Source organism: Hyla sarda, unplaced genomic scaffold (assembly GCF_029499605.1).
Source record: "Hyla sarda isolate aHylSar1 unplaced genomic scaffold, aHylSar1.hap1 scaffold_961, whole genome shotgun sequence".
Lineage (NCBI taxonomy): Eukaryota > Metazoa > Chordata > Amphibia > Anura > Hylidae > Hyla > Hyla sarda.
The window spans coordinates 35,668-48,805 of NW_026610991.1; the positions used below are offsets into that span (position 1 = coordinate 35,668).

General features: G+C 48.8%; 1 protein-coding gene across 4 annotated transcripts in view; it reads left to right on the forward strand.

The window, feature by feature from the left end:
• LOC130351050 (alanine aminotransferase 2-like) overlaps nucleotides 1-13,138 on the forward strand; it is a 64,882-nt gene that overhangs the window by 8,755 nt on the left and 42,989 nt on the right. Inside the window, exon 1 of one of the 4 annotated variants that reach the window (XM_056554909.1) lies at nucleotides 1,543-1,550. The exons of the other annotated variants lie outside the window; for them this stretch is intronic. The gene's annotated coding sequence lies outside the window, so the exon portion shown is untranslated. Of the gene's footprint in view, nucleotides 1-1,542; nucleotides 1,551-13,138 lie in introns of those variants that run through there. 4 annotated transcript variants of the gene reach the window in all.

Sequence of the window (13,138 nt, forward strand, 5' to 3'; positions counted from 1 at the left end):
ACTACAGGGGGTGATACAGGACACTACAGGAGGTGGTACAGGACACTACAGGGGGTGGTACAGGACACTACAGGAGGTGATACCGGACACTATAGGAGGTGGTACAGGACACTACAGGAGGTGATACAGGACACTATAGGAGGTGATACCGGACACTATAGGAGGTGATACAGGACACTACAGGAGGTGGTACAGGACACTACAGGAGGTGGTACAGGACACTATAGGAGGTGATACAGGACACTATAGGAGGTGATACAGGACACTACAGGAGGTGATACAGGACACTATAGGAGGTGGTACAGGACACTACAGGAGGTGGTACAGGACACTACAGGAGGTGATACAGGACACTACAGGAGGTGGTACAGGACACTATAGGAGGTGGTACAGGACACTATAGGGGGTGGTACAGGACACTATAGGAGGTCATACAGGACACTATAGGAGGTCGTACAGGACACTATAGGAGGTCGTACAGGACACTACAGGAGGTGGTACAGGACACTATAGGGGGTGGTACAGGACACTATAGGGGGTGGTACAGGACACTACAGGAGGTGGTACAGGACACTAAAGGAGGTGGTACAGGACACTATATTAGGTGGTACAGGACACTACAGGAGGTGGTACAGGACACTATAGGAGGTGGTACAGGACACTATAGGAGGTGGTACAGGACACTATAGGGGGTGGTACAGGACACTATAGGAGGTGATACAGGACACTATAGGAGGTGGTACAGGACACTATAGGGGGTGGTACAGGACACTATATTAGGTGGTACAGGACACTATAGGAGGTGGTACAGGACACTATAGGAGGTGGTACAGGACACTACAGGAGGTGGTACAGGACACTATAGGAGGTGATACAGGACACTACAGGAGGTGATACAGGACACTATAGGAGGTGGTACAGGACACTACAGGAGGTGGTACAGGACACTACAGGAGGTGGTACAGGACACTACAGGAGGTGGTACAGGACACTACAGGAGGTGGTACAGGACACTACAGGAGGTGATACAGGACACTACAGGAGGTGATACAGGACACTACAGGAGGTGATACAGGACACTATAGGAGGTGATACAGGACACTACAGGAGGTGGTACAGGACACTATAGGAGGTGATACAGGACACTATAGGAGGTGATACAGGACACTATAGGAGGTGGTACAGGACACTATAGGAGGTGGTACAGGACACTATAGGAGGTGGTACAGGACACTATAGGAGGTGGTACAGGACACTATAGGAGGTGGTACAGGACACTATAGGAGGGGGTACAGGACACTATAGGAGGGGGTACAGGACACTATAGGAGGGGGTACAGGACACTATAGGAGGGGGTACAGGACACTATAGGAGGGGGTACAGGACACTATAGGAGGTGGTACAGGACACTGTAGGAGGTGGTACAGGACACTGTAGGAGGTGGTACAGGACACTGTAGGAGGTGGTACAGGACACTGTAGGAGGTGGTACAGGACACTGTAGGAGGTGGTACAGGACACTGTAGGAGGTGGTACAGGACACTGTAGGAGGTGATACAGGACACTATAGGAGGTGGTACAGGACACTATAGGAGGTGGTACAGGACACTATAGGAGGTGGTACAGGACACTATAGGAGGTGGTACAGGACACTATAGGAGGTGGTACAGGACACTATAGGAGGTGGTACAGGACACTATAGGGGGTGATACAGGACACTATAGGAGGTGGTACAGGACACTACAGGAGGTGGTACAGGACACTACAGGAGGTGGTACAGGACACTACAGGGGGTGATACAGGACACTACAGGGGGTGATACAGGACACTACAGGGGGTGATACAGGACACTATAGGGGGTGATACAGGACACTATAGGGGGTGATACAGGACACTATAGGAGGTGATACAGGACACTATAGGAGGTGGTACAGGACACTACAGGAGGTGGTACAGGACACTACAGGAGGTGGTACAGGACACTACAGGAGGTGGTACAGGACACTACAGGAGGTGATACAGGACACTACAGGAGGTGGTACAGGACACTATAGGAGGTGGTACAGGACACTACAGGAGGTGGTACAGGACACTATAGGAGGTGATACAGGACACTACAGGAGGTGGTACAGGACACTATAGGAGGTGGTACAGGACACTATAGGAGGTGATACAGGACACTACAGGAGGTGGTACAGGACACTATAGGAGGTGATACAGGACACTATAGGAGGTGATACAGGACACTATAGGAGGTGGTACAGGACACTATAGGAGGTGGTACAGGACACTATAGGAGGTGGTACAGGACACTATAGGAGGTGGTACAGGACACTACAGGAGGTGGTACCGGACACTATAGGAGGTGGTACAGGACACTATAGGAGGTGGTACAGGACACTATAGGAGGTGGTACCGGACACTACAGGAGGTGGTACCGGACACTATAGGAGGTGGTACAGGACACTATAGGAGGTGGTACAGGACACTATAGGAGGTGGTACAGGACACTATAGGAGGTGGTACAGGACACTACAGGAGGTGGTACGGGACACTACAGGAGGTGATGCGGGACACTACAGGAGGTGATGCGGGACACTACAGGAGGTGATGCAGGACACTATAGGAGGTGATGCAGGACACTATAGGAGGTCGTACAGGACACTATAGGAGGTCGTACAGGACACTACAGGAGGTGGTACAGGACACTATAGGAGGTGGTACAGGACACTATAGGGGGTGGTACAGGACACTACAGGAGGTGATACAGGACACTATAGGAGGTGATACAGGACACTATAGGAGGTGGTACAGGACACTATAGGAGGTGATACAGGACACTATAGGAGGTGGTACAGGACACTATATTAGGTGGTACAGGACACTACAGGAGGTGATACAGGACACTACAGGAGGTGATACAGGACACTATAGGAGGTGGTACAGGACACTATAGGGGGTGGTACAGGACACTATAGGAGGTGGTACAGGACACTATAGGGGGTGGTACAGGACACTATAGGGGGTGGTACAGGACACTATAGGAGGTGATACAGGACACTATAGGAGGTGATACAGGACACTATAGGAGGTGGTACAGGACACTATAGGAGGTGATACAGGACACTATAGGGGGTGGTACAGGACACTATAGGGGGTGGTACAGGACACTATAGGGGGTGGTACAGGACACTACAGGAGGTGGTACAGGACACTATATTAGGTGGTACAGGACACTATAGGAGGTGGTACAGGACACTATAGGAGGTGGTACAGGACACTACAGGAGGTGGTACAGGACACTATAGGAGGTGATACAGGACACTACAGGAGGTGGTACAGGACACTACAGGAGGTGATACAGGACACTATAGGAGGTGATACAGGACACTATAGGAGGTGGTACAGGACACTACAGGAGGTGATACAGGACACTATAGGAGGTGATACAGGACACTATAGGAGGTGATACAGGACACTATAGGAGGTGGTACAGGACACTATAGGAGGTGATACAGGACACTACAGGAGGTGGTACAGGACACTATAGGAGGTGGTACAGGACACTATAGGAGGTGATACAGGACACTATAGGAGGTGATACAGGACACTATAGGAGGTGATACAGGACACTATAGGAGGTGATACAGGACACTATAGGAGGTGATACAGGACACTACAGGAGGTGGTACAGGACACTACAGGAGGTGGTACAGGACACTACAGGAGGTGGTACAGGACACTACAGGAGATGGTACAGGACACTATAGGAGGTGATACAGGACACTACAGGAGGTGATACAGGACACTATAGGAGGTGGTACAGGACACTATAGGAGGTGATACAGGACACTACAGGAGGTGGTACAGGACACTACAGGAGGTGGTACAGGACACTACAGGAGGTGGTACAGGACACTACAGGAGGTGGTACAGGACACTATAGGAGGTGATACAGGACACTATAGGAGGTGATACCGGACACTATAGGAGGTGATACAGGACACTATAGGGGGTGGTACAGGACACTATAGGGGGTGATACAGGACACTATAGGAGGTGATACAGGACACTATAGGAGGTGATACAGGACACTATAGGAGGTGATACAGGACACTACAGGAGGTGGTACAGGACACTACAGGAGGTGGTACAGGACACTACAGGAGGTGGTACAGGACACTATAGGAGGTGATACAGGACACTATAGGAGGTGGTACAGGACACTATAGGAGGTGGTACAGGACACTATAGGAGGTGATACAGGACACTATAGGAGGTGATACAGGACACTATAGGAGGTGATACAGGACACTACAGGGGGTGATACAGGACACTATAGGGGGTGATACAGGACACTATAGGGGGTGATACAGGACACTATAGGGGGTGGTACAGGACACTATAGGGGGTGGTACAGGACACTACAGGAGGTGGTACAGGACACTACAGGGGGTGGTACAGGACACTACAGGAGGTGATACAGGACACTATAGGAGGTGATACAGGACACTATAGGAGGTGATACAGGACACTATAGGAGGTGATACAGGACACTACAGGAGGTGATACAGGACACTATAGGAGGTGATACCGGACACTATAGGAGGTGATACAGGACACTATAGGAGGTGATACAGGACACTATAGGAGGTGATACAGGACACTACAGGAGGTGATACAGGACACTACAGGAGGTGATACAGGACACTATAGGAGGTGGTACAGGACACTACAGGAGGTGGTACAGGACACTACAGGAGGTGATACAGGACACTACAGGAGGTGGTACAGGACACTATAGGAGGTGGTACAGGACACTATAGGGGGTGGTACAGGACACTACAGGAGGTGATACAGGACACTATAGGAGGTCGTACAGGACACTATAGGAGGTCGTACAGGACACTACAGGAGGTGGTACAGGACACTATAGGAGGTGGTACAGGACACTATAGGGGGTGGTACAGGACACTACAGGAGGTGGAACAGGACACTATAGGAGGTGGTACAGGACACTATATTAGGTGGTACAGGACACTATAGGAGGTGGTACAGGACACTACAGGAGGTGGTACAGGACACTATAGGAGGTGGTACAGGACACTATAGGAGGTGATACAGGACACTACAGGAGGTGATACAGGACACTATAGGAGGTGATACAGGACACTATAGGAGGTGATACAGGACACTACAGGAGGTGATACAGGACACTACAGGAGGTGGTACAGGACACTACAGGAGGTGGTACAGGACACTATAGGAGGTGATACCGGACACTATAGGAGGTGGTACAGGACACTATAGGAGGTGGTACAGGACACTACAGGAGGTGATACAGGACACTACAGGAGGTGATACAGGACACTACAGGAGGTGGTACAGGACACTACAGGAGGTGATACAGGACACTACAGGAGGTGGTACAGGACACTACAGGAGGTGGTACAGGACACTATAGGAGGTGATACAGGACACTATAGGAGGTGATACAGGACACTATAGGAGGTGATACAGGACACTATAGGAGGTGATACAGGACACTATAGGAGGTGGTACAGGACACTACAGGAGGTGGTACAGGACACTATAGGAGGTGATACCGGACACTATAGGAGGTGGTACAGGACACTATAGGAGGTGGTACAGGACACTATAGGAGGTGGTACAGGACACTATAGGAGGTGATACAGGACACTACAGGAGGTGGTACAGGACACTACAGGAGGTGATACAGGACACTATAGGAGGTGATACAGGACACTATAGGAGGTGATACAGGACACTATAGGAGGTGATACAGGACACTATAGGAGGTGGTACAGGACACTATAGGAGGTGATACCGGACACTATAGGAGGTGGTACAGGACACTATAGGAGGTGGTACAGGACACTATAGGAGGTGGTACAGGACACTATAGGAGGTGGTACAGGACACTATAGGAGGTGGTACAGGACACTACAGGAGGTGGTACAGGACACTACAGGAGGTGATACAGGACACTATAGGAGGTGGTACAGGACACTATAGGAGGTGGTACAGGACACTATAGGAGGTGGTACAGGACACTATAGGAGGTGGTACAGGACACTATAGGAGGTGGTACAGGACACTATAGGGGGTGGTACAGGACACTATAGGGGGTGGTACAGGACACTATAGGAGGTGGTACAGGACACTATAGGAGGTGATACAGGACACTATAGGAGGTGGTACAGGACACTATAGGAGGTGATACAGGACACTATAGGAGGTGGTACAGGACACTATAGGAGGTGGTACAGGACACTATAGGAGGTGGTACAGGACACTATAGGGGGTGGTACAGGACACTATAGGAGGTGGTACAGGACACTATAGGAGGTGATACAGGACACTATAGGAGGTGGTACAGGACACTATAGGAGGTGATACAGGACACTACAGGAGGTGGTACAGGACACTATAGGAGGTGGTACAGGACACTATAGGGGGTGATACAGGACACTATAGGAGGTGGTACAGGACACTATAGGAGGTGGTACAGGACTCTGCACTTCTCCTGGCTGCCATATACATTCCATATAAGATCCAGACTACAGACTGCCGGTGTGGGAGTGTCTGAAGGTCCTGGCCATAAAGTCGCTCCCATACTCCAATCCACAGGGGGGTGCGGACTGCAGGGAGCAGCAGAGAGGAGTTTGTCTGATCATCCGGTGTGTTACACTTGGACACTGCACCATAATCCTTGGGGACTAAAGCGTAAGGTTTTGGTGAGGATTTGAGCGGTTTATGTTGTATTTATATACTGAGGTGACACGTTTACGTTTTTCTTTATGTCGCGGAATACTTTTCTGTATGTGACTTCAGGTGATAAACCTGAGACAACTGAACTTTGACCCCAGTCTGTTTGTGACTATGGGGGAGATATATCAGGACCTGTGGAGAGACAAAGTTGCCCAGTTTCCCATTGCAACCAATCAGATGGCTTCTTTAATTTTTCAGAGACCTTTTTATTAATGTAAGAAGCGATCTGATTGGTTACATAGTAACATAGTTTATGAGGTTGATAAAAGATCAGAGTCCCTCAAGTTCTACCTATATCCCTAATGAGTCCCTACTGATCCAGAGGAGGTAAAAACTCCTTCCCGACTCCAAATATCAGAATAAATCCCTGGATCAACGTTCTGTCCCTATAAATCTAATATACATAACCAGCGATGTTATTATTCTCCAAAAATGTATTAAGATCCCTTTTAAAATCTTTTACAGAGTTCACCATGACACCTCCTCCGGGAGAGAATTCCACAGTCTCACTGCTCTTACAGTAAAAAACCCCGTCTGTGCTGGTGTAGAAACCTTCTTTTTTCTGGCTACTGATAATCTTTCTGGGTACTGTAGTCCTCCCATTCCCCGTATTACTCTGGTTGCCCATCTTTGAACCCTCTCCAGCTCCACTATATCTTTCTTGTACACTGGTGCCCAGTACTGTACACAGTATTCTATGTGTGGTCTGACCAGTACTGTACACAGTATTCCATGTGTGGTCTGACCAGTACTGTACACAGTATTCCATGTGTGGTCTGACCAGTACTGTACACAGTATTCTATGTGTGGTCTGACCAGTACTGTACGCAGTATTCATGTGTGGTCTGACCAGTACTGTATACAGTATTCCATGTGTGGTCTGACCAGTACTGTACACAGTATTCCATGTGTGGTCTGACCAGTACTGTACACAGTATTCTATGTGTGGTCTGACCAGTACTGTACACAGTATTCTATGTGTGGTCTGACCAGTACTGTACACAGTATTCTATGTGTGGTCTGACCAGTACTGTACACAGTATTCTATATGTGGTCGGACCAGAACTGTACACAGTATTCTATGTGTGGTCTGACCAGTACTGTACACAGTATTCTATGTGTGGTCTGACCAGTACTGTACACAGTATTCCATGTGTGGTCTGACCAGTACTGTACACAGTATTCCATGTGTGGTCTGACCAGTACTGTACACAGTATTCCATGTGTGGTCGGACCAGAACTGTACACAGTATTCTATGTGCGGTCTGACCAGTACTGTACACAGTATTTTATGTGCGGTCTGACCAGTACTGTACACAGTATTTTATGTGTGGTCTGACCAGTACTGTACACAGTATTTTGTGTGGTCTGACCAGTACTGTACACAGTATTCCATGTGTGGTCTGACCAGTACTGTCTACAGTATTCCATGTGTGGTCTGACCAGTACTGTCTACAGTATTCCATGTGTGGTCTGACCAGTACTGTACACAGTATTCCATGTGTGGTCTGACCAGTACTGTGCACAGTATTCTATGTGTGGTCTGACCAGTACTGTACACAGTATTCCATGTGCGGTCTGACCAGTACTGTACACAGTATTCCATGTGTGGTCTGACCAGTACTGTACACAGTATTCTATGTGTGGTCTGACCAGTACTGTACACAGTATTCCATGTGTGGTCTGACCAGTACTGTACACAGTATTCCATGTGTGGTCTGACCAGTACTGTGCACAGTATTCTATGTGTGGTCTGACCAGTACTGTACACAGTATTCCATGTGTGGTCTGACCAGTACTGTACACAGTATTCCATGTGTGGTCTGACCAGTACTGTACACAGTATTCTATGTGTGGTCTGACCAGTACTGTACACAGTATTCCATGTGTGGTCTGACCAGTACTATACACAGTATTCTATGTGTGGTCTGACCAGTACTGTACACAGTATTCTATGTGTGGTCTGACCAGTACTGTACACAGTATTCCATGTGTGGTCTGACCAGTACTGTACACAGTATTCTATGTGTGGTCTGACCAGTACTATACACAGTATTCTATATGTGGTCTGACCAGTACTGTACACAGTATTCTATGTGTGGTCTGACCAGTACTGTACACAGTATTCTATGTGTGGTCTGACCAGTACTATACACAGTATTCTATGTGTGGTCTGACTAGTGATTTGTACAGCGGTAGAATTATTTCCTTGTCGGGGGCATCTATGCCCCTATTGATGCCCCCCATGATATTATTTGCCTTGGCAGCAGCTGCCTGACACTGGTCACTACAGCTAAATTTACTATTAACTAAGACTCCCAAGTCCTTTTCCATGTCAGTTTTCCCAAGTGTTCTCCCATTTAATACATAATCCCAGCCCGGATTTTCCTCCCCATGTGCATTACCTTACATTTATCAGTGCTGAACCTCATCTGCCACTTCTCAGCCCAAACCTCCAACCTATCCAGATCCATTTGTAACAGTGCCCTGTCCTCTATTGTGTTATCTACTTTACACTGCACAGTCCTCTATTGTGTTATCTACTATACACAGTGCACTGTCCTCTATTGTATTATCTACTATACACAGTGCACTGTCCTCTATAGTGTTAACCACTTTACAGAGTTTAGTATCATCTGCAAAGATTGCTACTTTACTATTCAACCCCTCTACAAGGTCATTAATAAATATATTAAATAGAGCAGGACCCAACACCATCCCCTGTGGTCCCCACTAGTAACAGTCACCCAATCAGAATAAGTACCATTAATAACCACCCTCTGTTTCCTATCACTGAACCAGTTACCCACTTACACACATTTTCCCCCAGCCCCATCCTTCTCATTTTATGCACCAATCTTTTAATGATGCACCGTATCAAATGCTTTGCAAAAATTCAGATATGCGACATCCAGCGATTGCCCCTGGTCCAGTCTGGAGCTCACCTCCTCATAAAAGCTGATCAGGTGACAGGACCGATCCCTCATGAATCCATGCTGATATGGAGTCATTTATTTATTTATTTTTATCAAGATATTCCAAAATACCATCTCTTAGGAAACCCTCAAACAATTTACATAAAACGGAGGTTAAACTAACAGGTCTATAATTCCCGGGGTCACCTTTTGACCCCTTTTTAAATATTGGCACCACATTTGCCAATGTGCCTGTCCTGGGGAACAGTCCCTGTTACTATAGAGTCCCTGAATATTAAAAATAGGGGTCTGTCTATTACACTACTTAATTCCTTTAGAACACGGAGGTGAATGCCATCTGGACCTGGAGATTTGTCTATTTAGATTTTTTTGTGCCACTGTACTTCTTCCTGGGTTAGACAGGTGACCTGTACTTCTTCCTGGGTTAGACAGTTGACCTGTACTTCTTCCTGGGTTAGACAGGTGACCTGTACTTCTTCCTGGGTTAGACAGGTGACCTGTACTTCTTTCTGGGTTAGACAGGTGACCTGTACTTCTTCCTGGGTTAGACAGGTGACTTGTACTTCTTCCTGGGTTAGACAGGTGACCTGTACTTCTTCCTGGGTTAGACAGGTGACTTGTACTTCTTCCTGGGTTAGACAGGTGACCTGTACTTCTTCCTGGGTTAGACAGGTGACCTGTACTTCTTCCTGGGTTAGACAGGTGACCTGTACTTCTTCCTGGATTAGACAGGTGACCTGTACCTCTTCCAGAGTTAGACAGGTGACCTGTACTGGGGAGTTTACCTTATCTCGCTGTATTTCACCTGGCATTTTATTTTCCTCGGTGAATACAGTGGAGAAGAATTTGTTTAATATATTTGCTCTTTCCTGATCCCCGTTTATATTTCTTCTTTATCGTTTTTTAAAGGGTCTACACTTTCATTTTTAACCTGTTTGCTATTTATATAGTTAAAGAACTGTCATGATCCGGGCTGGTATGCAGGAAGGCACTGGAGTGGATCCTCTGTGTCAGTGAGGTGATGGTGTGGGCTGTACTAGGGGAATGGAATCTAAGAGGTTACTGGTTTTCACCAGAGCCCGCCGCAAAGCGAGATAGACTTGTTGTGGCAGGCAACCCCCAGGTCATTCCACCCGATAGCGACTCAACCTCACTGACAGCTGAGACAGGCGTTAACTAGGTGCGAGCGTTTCCCTGACGCGGAGGGCGAATAGGACAGTCTTTAAGGAAATGTTCAGTACTGGCACAGTACAGGCACAGATTTCCATTTCTGCGGCAAGTCCTCTCTTCTTGGGTCAGGCGAGACCGGTCCACTAGCATAGCCTCCTCGGCGGGAGGCACAGGGGTAGGTTGCAGAGGACTCTGGAAGAGAGGTGCCAAGCGAGAAAACCGCCTGGTGTGAACAAGATCCTTTTCCTGGCGAAGCTCCTGGCGTCTTTCAGAGAAACGCATGTCTATGCGGGTGGCCAAATGAATGAGTTCAGACAGGGTAGCAGGGATTTCTCGATGATGTGGCTGGATAAACCTTTCTTGAAGGTTGCGCAGAGGGCGTCATTGTTCCAAGGTAGCTCAGAGGCGAGGGTGCGGAACTGGATGGCGTATTCTCCCACTGAAGAGCTCCCTTGGACGAGATTCAGAAGAGCCATCTCGGCAGAGGAAGCCCAGGCTGGCTCCTTGAAGACGCTGCGTACTTCGGAGAAGAAGGACTGGACAGAAGCATTGGGACAGGAATCCCCGGCACAACTTAGAGTCCCCATCAAATTTCTTCGGGAGAGACAAGCGGACTCTAGAGGTAGTTGCAGCAACTCGGAGTGGAGGAGATGCTGGAGCTGGCAGAGGAGATGGTTGACGCTGGGCTGGCAGAAGCTGCTGGAGCATGGCGGTCAACTGCATCAGCTGTTGTCCTTGTTGGACGATCTGCTGGGACTGCTGGGCAACAACGGTAGTGAGATCAGCAAGACTCGGCAGCGGCACCTCAGCGGGATCCATGGCCGGATCTACTGTCAGGATCCGGGCTGGTATGCAGGAAGGGCACTGGAGTGGATGCTCTGTGTCAATGAGATGATGGCATGGGCCGTACCAGGGGAACAGAATCTAAGAGGTTACTGGTTTTCACCAGACCCCGCCGCAAAGCGGGATGGACTTGCTGCGGCAGGTAACCCCCAGGTCATTCCACCCGATAGCGACTCAACCTCACTGACAGCTGAGACAGGCGCGGTACACAGGGACAAGGCAAGAGCAAGGTCAGACATAGCAGAAGGTCAAGGCAGGGGGCAAGGTACCTAGTCAGGGGCAACAGCAAGGGGTCTGGATACACTGGCTAGGGAACACACAGTAACGCTTTCTCACAGCACAAGGCAACAAGATCCGGCAAGGACAGGAAGAGGAAGTGGGATTATATAGTGTGGGGAGTGCTTGGAACTGATTGGGCCAGTCACCAATTAATGGTGCACTGGCCCTTTAAATCTGAGAGACCCGGTGCGCGCGCACCCTGGAGAGCGGGGCCGCGCGCGGCGGGACTGAGCAGGAGGACAGGGCAGGTTAGAGGAATGGGATGCGACCCGTGGGCAGGCACGTCCCGCCGCGCGGATCGCATCCCCGCCGGGGGACACAGAGCAGCGCTCCCGGTCATCAAGTCTGACCGGGTCGCTTCAAGCAAGAACAGAACACCGCGAGCGCTCCGGGGGAGGAGCGGGACCCGGAGCGCTCGGCATTACAAGAACATTTTGGGGTTAGTTTTACTCTTTGCGAATGAGTCTTTCTGTTTCTACTTTTGCGACTTTTATCTGTTTTTTACATATTTTACATTTTTCTCTATAGCTTTTTAATGCTTCTTCACTGCCGTCCTGTTTTAGTAATTTAAATGTGTGGTGTCCCAGTACCGCATTCTATACGGTACTTATTTATGTATGGGTCCCCATAGCCAGAGTCCCTAGGACTTAGGGATCCCTGTTAGCCAATCTACCCCTAGTCGCCTCTATTCTAGTGTATAGATCTCTAGTTTATTCATGGGTAATGTAAATAGGATAACATGTGTAAATAAATGGTTAATTACTTGTTTCCGTTGGCGTTGCAGGACCTGCGGGTCATGTGACGAGGTGAACTCTATGGTATTTGGCTTAAGGAACTTTGGAGGCCCTGTGACGAAAGCAATCCCATCACACCATGTAATGGTGAATGGCAGGCGTTCGGACCAATCAGATTCGCCCCGCCCCCTGTCCATATAAGGGAGCGGCGGCCATGTTTCTCTCTCTTACCTCGTGGGCTGTCAAGCAAGCAAGACCTGTACAGCAGTAATCGCAGTGAGTTAGGCCCGAGCCTTGCGGCAACGGCTGAACAATTATAACTATAGAGTGTATCACCTCCCAAACACTCTGCAGCATCACCGGACCTAAATAACTCCCTTAAATC